Here is an 18,943-nt window from a genome sequence, read left to right on the forward strand (position 1 = left end):
TCATCTCACACCATTCCACTGTTTGTTTATGAATTCTTATTTCTTCCTTCCTGCAGGGGAACATCAACTTCTCCTCCACCTTTTGCTTATCCTCCCCACTCCTGAGTCCACTGCAGAAACCAGATCTGCAGTTTAGGAGGAGAGCCTTTTGTGAATTTTCCCAATTTTGGAAGCTTAACACCTTTTCCTTCTAAGACAGATCTGCACTCCAGCTCTTTTGAATTCTCTGAGTTATCCAAGTCTTTCCTTCCTTGGTTGCCTTCTTCTTGCCAGAGGTATCTGTTGCAGCACCCAGGTCGCTGGGTATGGTACTGAGGGAGTGGTGGCCTGTCCTGCTTGTGAGCTCACTGCTCTGACTGAGCTCCCCTGGACCCCAAGCCACCAACAGCCACTGCAGCTGTGCCTCAGCATCCCCAGCATTACCCCTCTGCTGTGCCTAGACTTCCTGCGATGGTGCTCCATGTGCATCCTACCCTGGGAATCAGGAGTCCCAGCACAGTTCAGATGCCCTGGATTGCTGTCAGCTGCTTCACTGGTACTACACATCATCTCCTGGATCAATGCCCTCCTAAGAAATACAGCCATTCTTGGCATCCTCTCCTACAGGCTGAATGCCAATGTGTAACACTCTCAGTCCTGCCACTCTGTTACCCTTGTTTCTCCCTGGCCGTGTCCTGCATCTCTGGAAAACAGTCATCTTCATGGATGCACTCCTTGTGCCCTTTCTTTGGATGCTGCTGGTTACCCTCTGTATACCACCATCCCAACCTGAGATTCCTTAGTTCTACTTGCCTCTTTGATATTCCTAGGGCCAGTTCACAAAATATTTCTGCTAAAAAAAAAAAAAAAGGGAAAAAAAGCCCACAGAAATGGACTGTTTTTCCTTACCTCATGGTAAGATGACATGTTGTTTCCATGATCCTATTTGTGTCTGTTTGCATTTGCTAGTCCATTTACACACATGGGCAGGAATTTTCATTTACAGAGAAACAAGGCAAAAAATCTGACTTGATTTACCAAATGTCCAAAGCAGGTGTGGAAATAGGAGCAATTCTCCAAATACCCTGCCCAGTTCATCTACACTCCGTCTTGGAGCTGGCCACTTTAATGAGTAGCTGTGCAGATTTGCAGCTACTGATGCCAGCTATTTCCACACAGAGAGTGCAATCAGCCTGCATCTGCCACGAGAGGTCAGAGAGTCACATGCCAGAGATGGATTTTAAATACAATTCTGAACAAAGCTGCTGGCTCCAAACCAGCTGTGGCTATGTTAAAGTTGCCTCAAGCCTCTGGATGTGAATGTAGCAGCAATGGGCTGAGGAAAAGCCATCCTGTCCCTCCTCAGCATCGTTTCCTGCAGCTATTTAGTGCCATGGGAAGGACACCAGGCATGATGGACTGAGGCTGGAAGCCTTTACAGCAAATTCTGTCTCCCAAATGCTTCCTCAGCTCATTGCATCTCTGTGACCACGGCAGGTACATCAATCTGGCTGACAGACTAAGGTCCTATAGCTCAGTTTTATATAGATGAACTGTAATTTTAGTAATAGGATGTTTAAATAATATTGTGTCACTTTTACATTTCACCTCCCTTTCCCTTGAATGAAAGGGCCTGTCTCCTTTTGACAGGTGGACATTTTTTTTTTTCTTTTCCTTTTCCCCACACAGACTTTGCCTGAAGGACATCAGGAGTCATAAGAATGGTTGATGCTTTCATGAGATCCTTGCAGATTATGGCTAAATGGAATGGTACTGTAATGTGATTGCCTCCCTACTCTTACTCCTGCTGTGCCATGTAATGGCATGGCAGGGCTCTCCACTGGGATTAAAGCCAGTCAGACTGAAAATTGACTTGCCTTGGGGGCCATCAAGCAAATTTAAATGGCTACTTCAAGATTCTGCCTGCTAGTGAGCCATTTCTCCAGTGGATTAGCAAAATGAATGAAATGTGGACACAGTAGGGCAGTAAAAACCATGCCATTAGGTCTATATGCTCTCTTTCTCTCCTTCTTTCTCATTTTACTGTAAATACTAATTCTAGTTTCCTTGTAATTTGTCTCTCTGTTCTGCCTCATCCAGGAAATAAGAAGTGTGGGACCACAACTTGCTAGGATGAGCAGTAGTTTAGCCTCACTGGTACATACAGGAGGCATCAACCTGAGACCATGGGAAGCAGAATACTGAAAGGGAGATATCTGGTCAGGTCATGGCAAGAAGAGTGTGGTCATAGGAGTTAGTATGTTAATGGTATGTTTATAGAATTATTCTATAATAGGTCATGTTTCTGGTTCTTGTTCTCAGTTGGTTCAGGACCTGTCACATCTAAGGTCACGTTCCGAGTTTACATTCATGATTGCAGCCCTGCCCTCAGAATACCCCTGTCTATTGTTACATTCATCACACCCCTCATCTTTGGATCTTGCCCCTCAGATTGTGTGGTTTCTGTGTTTGTTATTTTGCTATTAAAGTTCTTTATTCTTCAGGCAATTCCATCATTCTCATTCCTCTATTTTTGCCACAGTCCCCTTGCTAGACTGAACTTGGGGCCACAGCGAGCCAGACTGCAACAGGGAAGGGAACTCAAAATAGAAAGAAAAGCTGTGACCTACCCTTGCCTGGGCTTTAGGTAGGGTGAGAACAGGGAGGAGGGGAAGAGGACTTGTCCTTCTCTTTCATGTGTTTTTCCTGAGGATAGAGGCTCTTCTAGAGAGAATTCAGAATATATAAACTTGTTTTCTGCTTGGACTAACCCTCAAGGGTAATTCCTTATGCAAAGCTAAAGCAGAGTGGGTGAAAGGAAAGATTTTCTCCCATTGCTCTTGTGATCAGGCTCCTCTCTTCTGTCACAGCCACAGGGAACATCTGCTCCCTCCATTCTGTCCTTACACTGTGCTGGGAGCAGGCTGTGTTCCCTTTGCTCCATAACCTCCTGCTTGTCACGAGAAAGTCTCAACTGTATGGCGACAGCCGGGGTAGGAACAGGTAGTCTGGCTCTACAATCATCCATTTGAAGTGAAGGCTCACTGTAGCAGATACTCACCAGTCCTACTGTACTGGGAAATATATTGGTGCCTGAGGAGGATTCACATCTACTCCTTTGTCATCCAGATGCCCTTCAATAGCTGCAGCTCTACCTAAATTCTTTGCCTTTTCAGATTATGTGATTGGTATTTAAGCATGTTTAGCAGCTCCTGTGAATAAAAAAGTTTTCCCATCTCAGCCCCTAAGAATGCAGAGTTAGGCATAGTGTGTTCTTAGCCTCTTTAGAGGAAGGCATTCATGAAATGTGACTTCAAAAACCAAAGTGACAGCACCACTTTCCTTGGCAGCATAGATATGTCTTTTTTTTTTTCAGCTGTATTCTCTAATATTCTGTCTAAAATTTTCCCTGATGCAGCTGAAGTTTAATTACTTCTTTCTCTATCATTGCTGACTAATGATAATAATTGCTTCCTGTCCTCTGGTGCAACATTCTTTCCTCTATCTGCAGATAGTTATTGTGCCTCCCCTTGGTATTATTTCCTCTACTTTGAAATTGCCCACAAGCAGAGTCTCATTTCTTATCTAGCTGCTAAATAAACCCCAGAAATGCAGCAGTGAGAGTGGAACCTGGGTGGAGGCAGGGGACAGGCAGGTGGGATGACCCAGGAAATTGGCACTAGCAGAGAGTTTTGCTCAGCAGTAGGTCGCCTCAACAGCTTTTTGGCAGCTTTCACAAAAGGAACTGGTGGTCTCAGTTCAGGTACTAATGGACTAAATTTTACATTACAGGTACTGGAAGTTATTACAGGTGATTTTGTAACAGAAGTTCAGGACTGAGTGGCTATGGAGATTGACACACCATTTTTCCTCTAGAAAGACTCTAGAGAAGGAAGGAAGGGCTCACTGGTTCCATTTTCACAGGTGCAAAGCCAAGAGATGCAATCAGTTGACTGAGGTCATGGAGTCAGGAGGAAGAAATACATCTGATTCTCAAGTCGCAAACAGCATCCCTAAATCATATTTAAGTATTCTCAATTTCCTTCAACATAATAAAACTCCAATTATCTTCAGAAGTGCAGGATGACGACAAGGCTTAGAGGAGACTGTTCACATGATTAAAACTCCAAATGTGGCTGTAAGTATTTTACTGGCTTCATGTCTTTATTTTTTTCAGGTAAATGTGCAGTCAAAACCAGCACCCACAGAGAAACTCAGCCAATGTGCTACACTTCTGCTACTGAAAAAAAAAACTATATACTCTATTTTTCCCCATTTCATTATTATGAATCAACTTTTTCTCAAATTTAAAGGGTTTTTTCCTGCTTCAGGGAAAAAAAAAATAATCATATCTCTATGGGAAGAAAGAGACAAGATTTGTTATCTGCTAGTAGAGTTCATGGGACTCCTTGAAAATATTTGTACATAGGTCTTCATTTAGCTGGCAAGGCTGACTATAAATAGAACTCCTCAAAGATTCTTTCAAACATAGTGTTTTATTTTCTCTTAGGGGAAGCACCTGACATTTAAATGCCTCTCAAGCAGAGTTTTTCATTCTGTTGACTTCTATAGAAACAGCTTTCAAACCCTATCTCCAGATAACAAAGACCTTTGTAAAAGTGTGAAAACTGGCATCTTTTGGGAAAGGCAGAGGTTGCCTCATGGCTGAAAGCAGAGGCAGCATGGATCACCGAGTAAGGCAACGAACTGAGACTGCAGAGCTTCTGCAGAACGACTTGCTGTGTTCACCTTTCTCCTGTTGTGTACTTAGATTAAAATTGCATAGAGGCATAGACTTTTCCTTAGTAAGCATTTCTGTATCACCTAATACAACATTGTTCCCCATTTTAACAGACACTTCTGCATGCACTAAAAACAAAATACAGTAAAACAAATAAAAAACAAATAAATAAAGGAGAGTAAGTAATGGATCTTCTACTACCTTTTTTTTTTTTTAATATTTTTTTTGTCACTGTCAGCTTTTTGTACTGTGTGCCTCATCTGCAGGTAAATATCAGCTAAAGACAGACTTCATCCAAAACAGCAGAGATACAAAATTCAGATGAAACAGGCAGAATAGGAAAAAAGGAAATGAAACAGATACAAACATGGTTCTTATACTGGTTCTGGTTGAGATGCCAGCCTGAGTCTTTATTTGTGACCAAAACAGTGTTGGTAACAGAAGGATGTTTCCATTACTGCTCAGCAGAGCTCACACAGAACTAAGGCCTTTTCTGCTCCTTATCCCACCTCACCCATGAGGAGAACAAGGAGGAAGAAAGGGACACAGCCAGGACAGCTGACCCTGACTGATACAAGGGATATTCCCGATCATATGGCATCAGGATCATCAATAAAACTGGGGGAAATAAGAAGGAACATGGGAACGTTCATGTTATGACATTTGTCTTCTCAAGTATCCTTTACATGTGATGAGACTGCTTCCTAGTAAGTGGCTGGACATCTGCCAATCCATGGAAGCAATTAATGCTTTGCTTCTTTTGCTTTTCTTGAGCACAGCTCTGTTTCACTTATCAAACTGTCTGATTCCTTAAGTTTTCAGCTTTTGTACTTCAGATTCTCTCCTTTGTGCTCTGTTGGAGGGGAAGGGAATGAGTGAGTGACTGGATTACTGGCTAGGGTTAACTTACCACAGTAGAAACACCAATGTCCAGCCAGTTAACAACTCTCAAATGTTTTAAAGACCTCATGGCAAATGATTTCCACCACCACTCAATGACCAGCTCAAGATGGTGCAGCTCCTGTAGATTTTTGCAAGGCTAAAAGAAGAAGCTAGCAAGAATAGCAGGGCTAACCTCGTGATTTTGTACACCAACCATGAAGAGCAATCACTTGGTGAACCACAGTACAGTTTGTCTGCATAGGATGGGATAGGGGAAAGAAACACAAAAAAAAAAAAAAATCAGTTTCTGCTCAGTGCACAAATCCAAGTTATTCCATCACCTACCAGTAGGTCAGCTGCAACTCATTATTGCTGTGAGGATAGAGGTGGTTTTGAAAATGAAAGGAATGAGACAAAAGTAGCTTACTCAGGCTAAAATTATGAAGTCACTGCCTTTAGGAAGGGAAGTCTCTCTAGCAGGTGTCCTTGTCTGCATTGTGGATACAAGGAAAAAACCAACAAACCCAACATCTCCAAATATAAGGTGGAGTTATATTTGTTTGGAGTTTTGTCTGGGTATTTTTTTTTTAATTTTTTTTTGTGTGAACAATGGCAGTGCATTTTGGCCAAGGTTAACTGACCTCCATATTTTTTTTTTATTATATAAAATTGTCATGTATTTTGATTTTTTCTGTTTTTGTTCTTTATCTCTGATTTGGAAGTTTATCTCCCTGCTTCTCTAAACACAAACCAAAGGATCAACAACCTTCAAAGAGTGCAGACACTGACCTTGGAAATACTGAGATGGCTTGGCTAAGCACATAGGTGCAATGAAGCAGCACTAATTCTTGTCCAGGTGTCTGGGAGACAAAATACAATAGAATTCAATGGAAGGAAGCCATGGGAGGTGTGTTGGTGGGAGAATGGAGAGCATTTTCACAGCTTTCTGTGTTTAGCTGAGTGATGATGGAGAAACCATCACTTCCACACTCCTGTTGTCCTTCTGTGTGTCCGTCCCGTTCTGTGTGTCTGTTCTGTCACCTGGTTCTAGTCCATGAGGGGTGCTCAAGTACAGTTTTACTTCACTTAGGTTTAGTGTTAATAATAATTTTGGAGGTACAGGGTGATTTATGAAAAAAACACACAAATTCTCTCCCAGGGAATTAGACCCACTGCTTTTTAGCCTTTTAATAAGCATTGTGCCTCTCATGGTTCAGGTTGTATCATGTTATGCTGCTGTTGTTAGATCAATACAGCAGAGATGCTTGGACTACATGAGACTGTACCCATGTATAGAGCTCTTTTTAATTATGTCTCTATGAACCCCAGTGTAGGTGTCTATTCTGATTTAATAATGTCTTATTTCAATAAAGTTTAAATCTGTTCCATGCTGATTTAAGCTAAACTAAATTAAACCCTTTCCTAAGCCACAAAAAGACTGCTCATTATTTTATAATTAACTTCACTAAAGATACCTTGTCTTCAATTAAAAACGATTAAGGTGGTTTGGAAAAAAAAAAAATCTTTACAACCAAGCAGTTAATGGAAAGCATATTGAAGTGTAACCAGGCCTGGGCTGAAAGCATTTCAGTAAGTTTATATTTAACGTGTTTCTGAAATCTAAGGCAGATCCAAAACTAGCTGTTAAAATTTGTCTTTCACATGCTGTCTTCTACCCTGTTGCCGTCTTCATGTGCATAAACCCAGTGTTTATGCTTGACTCTATAGGAGCCATCTTTTCCCTGTGCCTGCTTGGGATCCAGAAAAGGAGCAGATGCAATCTCATCTGTTACTGAAATTACAGTAGAAAGGCTCGTTACTCCAATTGCTCCCTCATCCATCCTCCTTCCTTTTTCTCCTCCTGGGCTTGATTGATATTCAGAGGGCAAAATAACCCTGGAAATTTTTTTCAGGAGTAAATTGCAAGCAATGCTGTAGTAGAATTTCATCTATCACTCTATATATAGTATATTCTGATTTTTAAAAATTACAGGTTTATGTCAGCATTGCAGGGAGCACAGAAGTTTTGATCACATGCATCTACAAAAATGAAACTCAGATTAATCTTCCATTGTTTGGAGATACTGAGGTAAATCAAAATAAAAATCTGGTTTTACTTTATATAGTTTGTGTTTACACAACAATCTTGGGTTATATCTTTTGCTCCTGTGGCACTTGATGGACAGTTCTGGATGGTTTCCCAAACTAAACTCAGGAAAGGAATGCCAAGAAATGGCACTTCACAGTCTACAGCTGGCAGGGAGGAGTTTCTGCATCACGTCTGCATGTTATTTACAAGAGGCTGGCATGGAGCCCCATCCATGTGACCACACTGGGTGGAGGTGGGATGTTCAGCCATCCTTATGTGGGGAAGGAGGCTGTTCTGATTCAGAGTGAGAGGCACTGGAGAGGTCAAATATTGGGCAAACTTGTTCACAAGGACCACCTCTAGGCTTGCAGTCTGCTTTATTTCCTTTAAATGCTAGATACAGAGTGTGGAAATCTCTGTGTGTTATCTATGTCTTAGGCAAGGATTGATGCATTCCCCAACCTGGCCTTTAGTTTGATGAGGATCTGTCCTAAAACACTGGCCATTCCATGAGATATGTAGAGAGCTGCTGACACATCAGTAATAACTGATGGTGGCGGTGGTGTGTTCAGAGACAGATTCTTTCTTGGCGGTCTTCCTGGCAGATTTTTCCTGACTTTAGTTGGGAGGGATGCCACTGGAGCAGAAAGAGCAAAATGAAGCTTGTTGATGGTGAGTTAAAGAGGTGGAACATCTGAGGTGTTTGCAAATGAGATGTTGGGAAAAGGTGTTGCAATTAGGATCTATTAAAACAAGATGCTTCTAATTCATTACACAGAGTTAACATAGTTGTGGGTGATAAATCCCTCCACCACTGTCTGTGTGCAATACATTCTCCCTTTGGAGGATCTTGAATTACTTCTCAAATGGTTTGTCCAATTCCGGGTGAAAATTGTGTTTCAGACAACAGCACAGCAGTGTCTCTGGGATGAGAGTTGTTCTCTTCTGTGTAGAAAATTGATGGCTTGTTTTGTTCAAACACTCTCTGTCTTCTTTCTGTGATAATTTATTTAGAATTATATTTAATGGTAAAAAGCTGCAGCAGCTGAAGCCAGGATCAAGGTGAACTATCTTCTCATTTAGAAAATGGAACAGCTGTCTTTCAATTGAAACACAAAATGAGAGGCCCTAGCCAGTTGTGGTTGTTTGAAGACTGGCTTGCAGAGCTACCTAGAAAACAAGGTCTGTTTCTTGCCTTTGGCCTGAAATTCCAGTTGCAGTTACAGATTGGGAAAGCTCTTTTCTTCTTTTTCAGGGTTTCTGTGTACTGTTTGCAGCCTTGTTAAAACAGCTACTGTCTGATGCAAAGACAACTGCATTGTGATGGTGGATGGAGAGGAACCCAGAATAACAAGACGTAGAAGGACTGTGTGGTCAGGAAGAGACCCAGTGTCGTTTTACCGTATGTCAGAAATGTTAAATATTAAACCAGCAAAGCAGTAGCAAAATCTTCCAGCTGGAGAAATAGGCAGACATGGGAATTCTTCAAGGAACAAGATAAATCTCCAGGAGAGGAGACCTTTTCTAGTTACAGGGGAAAACTAGGTTTTCTAACTTTGGAGATCCCATACATGCTGTTACCCTGATCATTTGGAAAGCTGAGGAAGGTGGAAATTGTTATATGGATTTCTGAAGCATTCCATCTTCAAAATGCCTATCAAAATCAGATTTACAGAACTCCTTCTTACTAGCTATTTTAAAAAGTGGGTAGATTTCCAGGGAAATTGGAACTCTCCATGAACTGAACACTATTGAACATGTATACAAAGCACCTTTGAAAACTGCGAAATATAAATGACGTCTTTTTAAAATACTATATTCCTGGGGGAGACAAAGAACTTGGCAAATAAAGAGCTCAAAGCATTTCAATTCTCCTTGTGCATGAGGCTATCCACTCCTCCCTGAGGAAAGGGAGGGAGAGACTAAACATGAACTCAGACATCTCTGAGGTACTTGAGATAATTGTGGTACAACTGGTTTGATTTGGAAATGGAATTAGAGTGTTCTTTTTTGCTCTTCTAATTAATCAGGGTTGAATGTCTGTATTTGCAGCTCCTTCAATTAGTTCTTTGCAGATCGAACCCCACCCAATCTATTAAATACTGAGATTTGTGTTTGGAGCAAAAGAGCTCTACAGATCTAAAGCTCTCAGCTAAATTACTTCTCTCGGAAGTTACATTTCGGGAGTTGAGTAAAGCAAAACACAAAACTTGCAAGAGTTCGGTAATTGCAGTCCAACTGTTCCTCTCCTCCCTTCAAACCAAACCATGCAAGGAGTCAAGCAAGCCAAACAAGGTCTTCAGTGTGTCTGGTTGACATTCAAGGTCTTTTTGTTGACAACAAGGAAAAACAAAGGGAGTTTACAGCAGAATTATAAATACCTAAAGACTGAGGAGTGTAAAATTATAAATAAAACCAACAGGAAATCTAAACAAAAAAGTTCCAAGCCCTTCTCCCAGCCATTCAAGTAGTAACATATACCCTTCTGAGACAGTGCAAATTAAAACCAAGTCCAATCCAGAAAAATTTGAAAGAAGTCTGTGGAAAGAAACTTTTTTCCTAGCAGCAAGAAAAGCAGGTACTTAAGACAGAGCCCTTAGTAAGATGGTGAGGAATGAAACATGCTCAGTCCCATCAGAGCTATGGGCACACAGCTGGATGCAAAGGTAGCAATGTCTCCACTTGTCCCTGTGCAGCAGCAATTTCAACTCCATGCAGACCAGCTCTCGACGGCCAGGCTCCTCACAGGCAGCTCACCAAGGGTAGCAGGTTGACCCTCTCGTGCTTTTTAGTAGCAATATTATTCTCCAAGTCTGTCCTTTCTTCCTCCTTTTCTCTTCATGAAAAATTTTGCATCATTTGAGTGAAGAATTTGAAAATTATTCTATATCTGGCAAACCAGCTATGAAGCCTGGGCTAGGAAAACCAGTTGTTAAAGCTATTACTGCTCATTTTGACCAGCTTTTTCAGATGCAAGACTATTGTCTAAAGTACCCAGGAGCATTTATCCTTTTATGTATATCCTTAGTACTGGCAGTTAGAAGAGATATTTATAGGAGAGGATGAGTCTTTCCAATCTCCAGGCAATATCTCACAGTGGAGACCTTGGAACAAAAGTTTATGAACTTTCTGACATACAACCCTTGCTTTCAGCTTTAGAACACCACTTTTAGTGTATTTTGAAACTTGTGACTCAAGTTTTGAAATTGTTTCATTAGAAGAACTTCCTCTTATGCTTTCAGAAGGCCTCTGGTAACTTAGAGAGACTTGAAGACAAAAGGATATATTCTCATTAAAGCTGAGAGTTAAGAAAGAACAAGGTTTGACCAGTGAGAGGGTGCTAAGACTCCACTTTTTAATGTGACCCAATTGCCAAAATCCATGGTCTCTATGCATCACTGTGCTTCACTTTCCTGTGGATGTCGTGACAGAAAGCTGTTCTAGAACTGTCTCCCCAGGCAAATTGCAATGCTTGTAAAGGACTGAGGAAGATCTCTGCTTGTCACTGCACATATGATGTTTCCCTTTCAATGAAACTCAGAGTGAGTACACTTGGATGAGTGTGTATCACATCCTTTCCCCTTGGCTAAGCAAAACATTCAATAGCTCACATGCTTGAAACTGCTGTAGAAAGTGACACAGCTCTGAGAAACTCAGTGCTGGTTCTGGAGTCAGGGAGTTGCGATAGGGATTATTTAAAAGCATGAGAGAAGAGAGAAAGTAAAATGGAAATGCTTTTTTCTTTTACCATGCTTAAGAACTCTTCCACAGTGGCAAAATGAACAAACAACTCAACACAAACAACAGTTAGGTCTTATCAGAGACACTTCTCAGTCATCATTTGCTTGAGTCTTCTGGCTGCTTTAAGATGGAGTTTGCAAAGTTCAGTTACCATGGAAGTGTCTATAAACTTGAACGCTTCCTGGGATTTTTATTTTAGGGTGTTTATTTTCCAAGGAGGTGTTCTTCGTGATCAGCAGGAAATGTATTGCACAAACAGCTTTTCATTAAGGATGCTTGACCGCAGCCCTGAGCCACAATGGATGTTCATAGAATTGAACAGAATGAGTTTCCCAGCAGCTCTGTGAGCTTCGAGGGAGGCATGCTTCGGCTTTCACGCTGAACCTCTGATTAAAGGCAGCTACGCAAAGGTGAAATGCAGCCTCCTTTTGAGGAGAGCAATTCCAGGCTCTGCTAGGTAAATTGCTGGGTCTGTGCTTGCTGTAAAGGACAGGGATAGCAAGAGAAGGGACACACAAGCACTGTACATTCAAAATCCATCAGGATGTAATCATAAGTTAGGTGATCATTGCAAGGGTCCAAGGTTTTCATGTCCAGGTCAGAAAATGTTCTGGGAATACAAAGTGTCTTTATTACCACATCTGATTTATTTAACAGGTCTTGGTCAGCCACAGACACAGTTTAAATACTATTCTATGATGTTTCAGGAAGTGCTCTGCCCCTCTCAGGGAGGTGAAATGTGTTCAGTGAATGCCTTGAAGCTCTTTCCATGAGAAACTTCCAACCTTTTTCAACTTCAAATCAGAAGTTGATGGAACATGCAGGCCTAGTTGCAATAGGACAGGGGAGGAAAGACAGAGGGAGACATCTGGGACCTTTGAAAATTTCCTCATTTTAAATCAGCAATTTCATGGTCCTTATCCCACCATCCTGCCTCAGAAGAGAAAAGCACTTCTGCCAGGGTGGTGAAACAGAGTGCCAGGATAAGTTGATGGTTAGGGAGTCATCAGTCTAGGACAAGTACCAGGAAATAGAAGGATAACAACAGGTGAGAGAAGGACAAGAAAATATTAATATGTTTGGCTTGATTCCCTGGTCTTCACCATCTTCTGAAGGAACTCTGATTAATAGGTGAAATCTCTGTATTATGCAGAGTAGGCAGAGGGCATAAGCCTCACCCAGAGCTTTGCCTCTCCCTATGTCCAGTGGGAATTAACTGGCACTGAGGTCACTTCCTGAGCTTAGTTTTGGTCATGTAGATTGTTGCTCCCTGTCCTAGACATTTGCACCATTGCTGCTACTTAGATAATTATCAGTAAGGCAGTGAAAAAGGGTTTGTGGTGAAACCAAATGGCTCACAAAGTTGACATGAGTAAAAAGTGCTTGTATAAATACCATTTTTACATCAGTTTCACAGACCTTGTACATTCCCTTCTTCTGAGAGGCACCAGGGCACTTAGCTGCACATTGCGAAACAATTTCTTCAATGAGGGTACATTTTCCTCTGTAGAATCCAGAGTAAGAAACAAGACTGGTGCTAACTGGCAAATTAGTTTTGCCCTGCTACTGCATTTTTACACACATAACCATCACTTTTATAAATAAGATCTGTATAATTCTAATCCTTTGAGCAGCTGTTCAAGAAGGGGTTTTCCCCTCAAAAAAATACCCCACTGGCTTCTCTGCTTTTCCAATTAATGAGTGGAATGGTTTTCTTTTGAGATTGACATGGTGAACTTGGAGAAGGTTTAAGATCACCAAAGACAGGAATTATGATGAAGGAATAAATGTGAGGAGAAAATAATTATTTGAATTATTGTTTTAGGAATGGTCAGAGACTGGCTTCCAAGTCTCCTCTCAAAGTATTGAGGCAACTCATGGTCCTCCACACATGAGAAAATTCCTGCCCCACAGGCAGGAATTGATAGCTAGATGCATATGTGTGTGGAAGATTTGATGTGCCAGATTAGATGCATTTTCCACATTCTTTACCCTGAGGAGCTCTATCTTGTTGACATTATAAATAAGCAAACACTGCACGTATATGAAGCAGGGAAGAAACGAAAACAGGATGTTAAAAAGACTCATGTTGTAATGAGACTTTTCTGCTTTACAGTGGTATTAAAAATCCAACTTTTAAGCAGGACTGAAGGGTTTTATTTTGAATTGGTGAATATTGTTTCTAATGGTGTTGCGATATTTTTGTTATTTAAAATTTCATAGTTGCTGCATCTGAGAGTAGATCGTGTGAATGAGATTAATTTCCCTAACTCTTAGAAAATACTAAAATATGTTTTACCTTTTCTGACAGACAGATAAAAGATATTTCCTTTATCACTTCCTCCACCATCTTCCTTCAAAAATCTCCTAAACAAAAATTAAGTCTGTGCAAAGGAATCAGTTAATCCTTGGTGGGATTAGAAAAAAAGTAAGCAATTCCATTTACAGCTCCTTATAGTTCAGAAAATTTTAAAACATGAAATGTTGTCCTTATACCCACGGCACCTTCCCAGATTTCACTTTCTCATAAATATGAGCTACAGATATGTGAAAGAATACTCCCAAATACAGCCTTCATTTCCCCAGACTTCAGGTGGACTCTGTGTAGGAAGCTTTCTCTGTGCCATGTTCACACACAGGCAGGTGGGAACAAGTTCTGGCAGACTTTCAAACAGCTTGGGCTGAAGCTCACTCTGGGATGGAGGCTGTGAGTTGTGTTGGTGGCAAAAACTTAGCAAAGATGGTTACCTTGGGTACAACACTGAGCTAACACACTTTGTGGGTTGGATTGATATCACATAGGATTCTTCTTTCTGCTCTCACACAGGGTAATTGTCTCCACCTCAACAGAAAAAGAAGAGATCCTCTGATGTGTTCCCTGTTAATATGAGTCCCACCTTATTGTCTTTCCAGAAGAAAAATGTGTGCAAGGGACACTTGAAGGTTGTGAGGCAGCTCCTCTGCTGGTCTTTTCCAAAGCTCGTCTGACATTGAAAGGGCTGTATATCCAAACAGGAGTACACTGGAAAACAAAAACTCTTTGAGCTGGGGTAAGAAAGGCAAGTGGCAGTGAGCTTGCCTCAAGTGTGTCACTCTGGAAGACCACTTTGTCATGTACTGTCAAGTTACTGGGCATCACTGGGACTGCTTCCCTGTGGCATAGGCACTTGCTGGAGAATTTTTTCAGGTATGAATTAATTTAATTTAATTTAATTTAATTTAATTTAATTTATAATTTGTGAAGATGCCTTGTATCTTCCTTGGGTGGTAGAGCCTTTTGTTTCTGGTACCATTGCTTCCTGAATCTCTGAGCGATGCTGGTTTTATCCTTTATGGAAAGAAAATAGGGAAAACACTCTCTCAGTTCCCAGGCCAGCAGCCTTAATGAGAGAGTATTTTCAGGTCAGGAATCATATCTCATTCTGTTATTTTCTTACCCTTTGTTTCTTCTTTGCACTCTTTTATGGGTAGGGGCCACCAGCATTTCCAGGCTTTGCTCTGTTCCTCAACAAAATTATCCCCACTGTAACTCTTATATAAGCCTTTCACCAAACCCCCATTCCCCCACCCTAGTAACTGCTTCTGCCTCCTCTTCTATAGGTCTTGCCATACTCAGAGGCTCATCAAGCACATTTCTAAACTTCCACCCACCTCATGAGCTGCATGCCAGGGATTCTACAGCTCATTTATTTTCCTTGCCTGGCTTTGCTATTGCCTGCAATCAGGTGTGCTCTCTGGGAAAAAAAAAAAAAAAATGAGAAGAGGAGCAGGCTGTGGCTTTGTGGAAAATCTTGTTTGCTGTTGCTGTTTCAGTTATTTGGCAGCACCTTTTTTTCTAACCTGAGCATTGATGGCAAGAGCAGAACACCTTTGTGCAGTCACCTGTTTTGCCGGTGCCTTGACTCAAACAAGGTCAAGGTTTAATACAAGTTTGTGAGACTCTTGGGCTTTGATTTAAGAAGTAATTGGAAGTGTACCCTCACTGTGCCACACATAGGGGACAGAGCTGTCAACTCCTTTTTTACTTCTAGGAATTGAAGTGCAATCCAGCAACACTAAGATCACCACTGTCTTTTCCTGGAATGTCAGTAACATCCCTCCCATGCAGCAGAAGCCAGTTTTCATATTTCCTAGAGCCAGGATATAGAGTGATGAAATCACAGGCACTGCTGGATTGAATTGGCATGTTACACTGGCATTCATGTTCCTTGGGATCCGTACCACCGTATCAAAGTTTTCTATCAATACCTGCATTTTATAGGAAAACACTGTGGACTGCATTGCTCAGTCTGTATCTGGCACACTGTTGATCAAGACCACCTTGACAGGAGCAGGGCTCCAGCCAGGCAGGCTGGCAGGACTGGCACTGCAGCAGCTGGATTTCAGATCTCATCCCCATGCAGCCTATGTAGAGCAGTTGCTTTCATCCTTGCCCTTAACCTCTGTTTGCTCAATGAAAGCAGCACGTAGGCAAATAACATTTTGCATTTTAAAAGGGTTTTAATTTGTATCTGTTTTCAAAGTACACACCAAGGCTAATGAATAGTCGCTCCATTCTCTAGGATACACAGGAACAACTGACTAAAATTAGCATTAATTAGCTGAATTACTGAATACTCCAGCTGAACTTGTGATCTTGTTGCAATAGGTTTAGGATGAGCAAGTTGTGTGAAGCTGGTATTGGTTGAGGTAGTTGCCATTATTACTTTGGGGAGAGATGATCACCAAAGATTGACTTCTTGAGTGTCCCAGCTAAAGTTGCAGATCCAGTGAAGATCCATAGTGAGCAGTGGATTCCTCACTGTTCATGAGTTCACTTTGCTTCCTTTTCAAACGTTGCTACAATTCCATGTCTCATTAATTTTATTTTAATCATTTTGCTGCTCCCACTAAGAGCATGGTCCCACGAATTCTGGCAAAAGCTGACCAGAGGAACAGGAATAGCACACTGGAGAAGGGAAGGACTGGAAGTAATTGAGAGCCAGTGGGAACCTCTTTTTTCAGGAGATGTGTTTAAATACTATCTCTTTCTTAAGAAGAGCAACCTATTCTGTAAAGGGCAAGGGTGGTTCAGTTCAGCTTGATAACTCAAGGGATAGATAGGCTTGAGAGAAGGGATGGACAATCTTGCTTTAGGGCATTCTCATCTCTGAAAGTAGAAAGTATTTCAAATCTCTTGTATTTTGCCCTCCAACATTATGGCAGTGACCTGATAAGGTCCCACCTGAAGGGCACATCCTTCATTATAGCAGGAAGTCTAGAAAATGGGTTTTTGAAACCCTATCTTTGTTCCAGACAGTCTTTAACACTCCTCTGTGAAGTGGAATTTCCATGAGAAATTTGCAGTCATCAGCATGGCAATTTTGGTAAAGGCTCCTCACTGTCCACAGGGTTCCCTTTCTGTTCCTATTGCCATCACATACATGTAGGCAAACATGGGCCCTGATCTCCTTGACCTGAAGTCCACTGAGACTACTCTTCATGTAGACTTGTTTTTCAAGCCTGTTATAGAAAATAGGGGAAAAAAGACCCACCTAATTTTCCTTCTGGCCTATCTGCTATGCCTTCTACTCAGGGATGGTTCCTCCTGAATTAGATTTTAGCTTTCATGCCTTGGCATCAGTTTACTTAAAATTTCATAGATAAAACCAACTAATTTCACTCAGTTCATCTCACTACTGAACAAAGATTACTGAAAATGGTGGCAAAATCAGGCTGGCATTATGCTGCAGAAACCACCTTGCTTTTTTGGCTTAGTTTAATGATGCAGAAATATTAACCATCACTACTTTCCAACTTCCTTGTACTTCCTGTGCTTCCCAAAATGAAGCAATGGTGTCTTTGACCTGAGACAGACCCATTGGTGACCTTGCAAAATCAGATTAAATAGTAAGACAACTGGAGTTTCAAAAGGAGGTGCAAAGCTATAATTAAAAAGCTGCACAAGATGACAACTGCTGAAACACATGGAAACTACTTATTTTTGGGAGGTGGAAGTTTTAACCACTTCAAATTAGTGGCTGTTATAATAAATTTCACTCTTTACCAGCCTCCAATAATGTCTCCAGCAGGTTCATTGTTGTGTATATTGACATCCTTGGAGATGAATCCATTATGGGATATTTCTTCACTCCACATTACAGGCAAATACCAGGACACTCTGTCCATGCTGGGACATCAGCCAACTGTGTGCCCCTGACAGCAGGACACTGACCCTGAACCAGTGCATCCAGTCTTCATAGTCTCTGGCCTCTCAGCAAAGCACAATAAACTTATTTTGCCATTACACATCTTTTGCAGTGGAACTGATTCATCTTTTCCATGCATCTGCCCACAATATACCACACAGTCAACTTCTGACATCTTAAGGGCATCTCAGTGTCCCACTCTTTTAGAGCAACCACACAGTAAATGTAATCTCTCCTCCACTCTGTCTGGAAGAATTAGGAGGGAGGAGGCATATCCAACCCACTTCACATCTCCTGGGCCATGAGGGGGTTCTCACGGTTTTCTTCTGAAAGAACAGTGCTCACAGTCTTACTCCCCACCTTTGCAATGAATACCGTTTCAAGCATTTCCACATTTCCCTCAAGTAAGGAGACTCATTTCTCCTTAAATCCCCTATAAAAGTCCCAGATATCCTTACAAAAGGCAGTGCCAAAGGAAAACTTATTTTCCGCCTTTGCCCTGTGTTTGTTTACCAAGGTCTCTGGGAAGGTTTGGCAGATGGGGCTTTGATGTGCTGGCTCTGACAGCCCAGCCTGGCCCAGCCCTGCTCAGACCCTCAACAATCCCTCCCACGCACGGGGGGGCTGTGCCAGCTGCCGCAGCCTGGCCTGCAAGACACAGAAACACATCCATTAACTGCAATTAATAAAATATGAGTAGATGGAGAGGGGGTAGATTTTTGCCCTCTAAGTGGGTTAAACCTGCAGGGCTGCTTCAGACTCAGGTTTTATTTCTTTGGTCACTTCCAAACTCTGGAGAGACAGTTTTGTAGGGAAAGGGCTGGTTTGGATGTTCAAGGTATAAGTGGTAGAAGCATTAAGAAGAAGCAATGAGAAGAAGCAGTAGAAAGGAATGGAGGATGGAGATACTTCTCCTTTGGAGATGTTGTTGCTGCTGTCTTATATTCCTTGCAGCAATTCAGGGAAATGTTGGCAGCTCCTTACTTGTTTCCTGGAAGCAAACAGGAATTTATATGGTGGAACACGCAGTATTTGATTTAGTCCATGCTCCATTATACTTGAAATGGACTTAGTATACTAATACTTAGTATTTCCTTCATTATATCAGTCAGCACAAGAGGAAAAAAGCTCTGATTGCACAGATAGCCTCCAGCAAATAACATTGCTTTGCTAAATGTAGGAAGAGATGTTCTATTTATTTCCTTAAGTGAACTTTTCTATTTTGCAAAGATGAAACACCTGACTCCTAAGCTAGCAGAAATGTCCAGCTACAGATCAGAACATTATGATACTTCTGTTGACTAAAAGACCTTGTGGTCTGCT

Source organism: Lonchura striata, chromosome 2, assembly GCF_050655825.1.
Source record: "Lonchura striata isolate lonStrDom1 chromosome 2, ASM5065582v1, whole genome shotgun sequence".
In the NCBI taxonomy this organism is placed as follows: domain Eukaryota; kingdom Metazoa; phylum Chordata; class Aves; order Passeriformes; family Estrildidae; genus Lonchura; species Lonchura striata.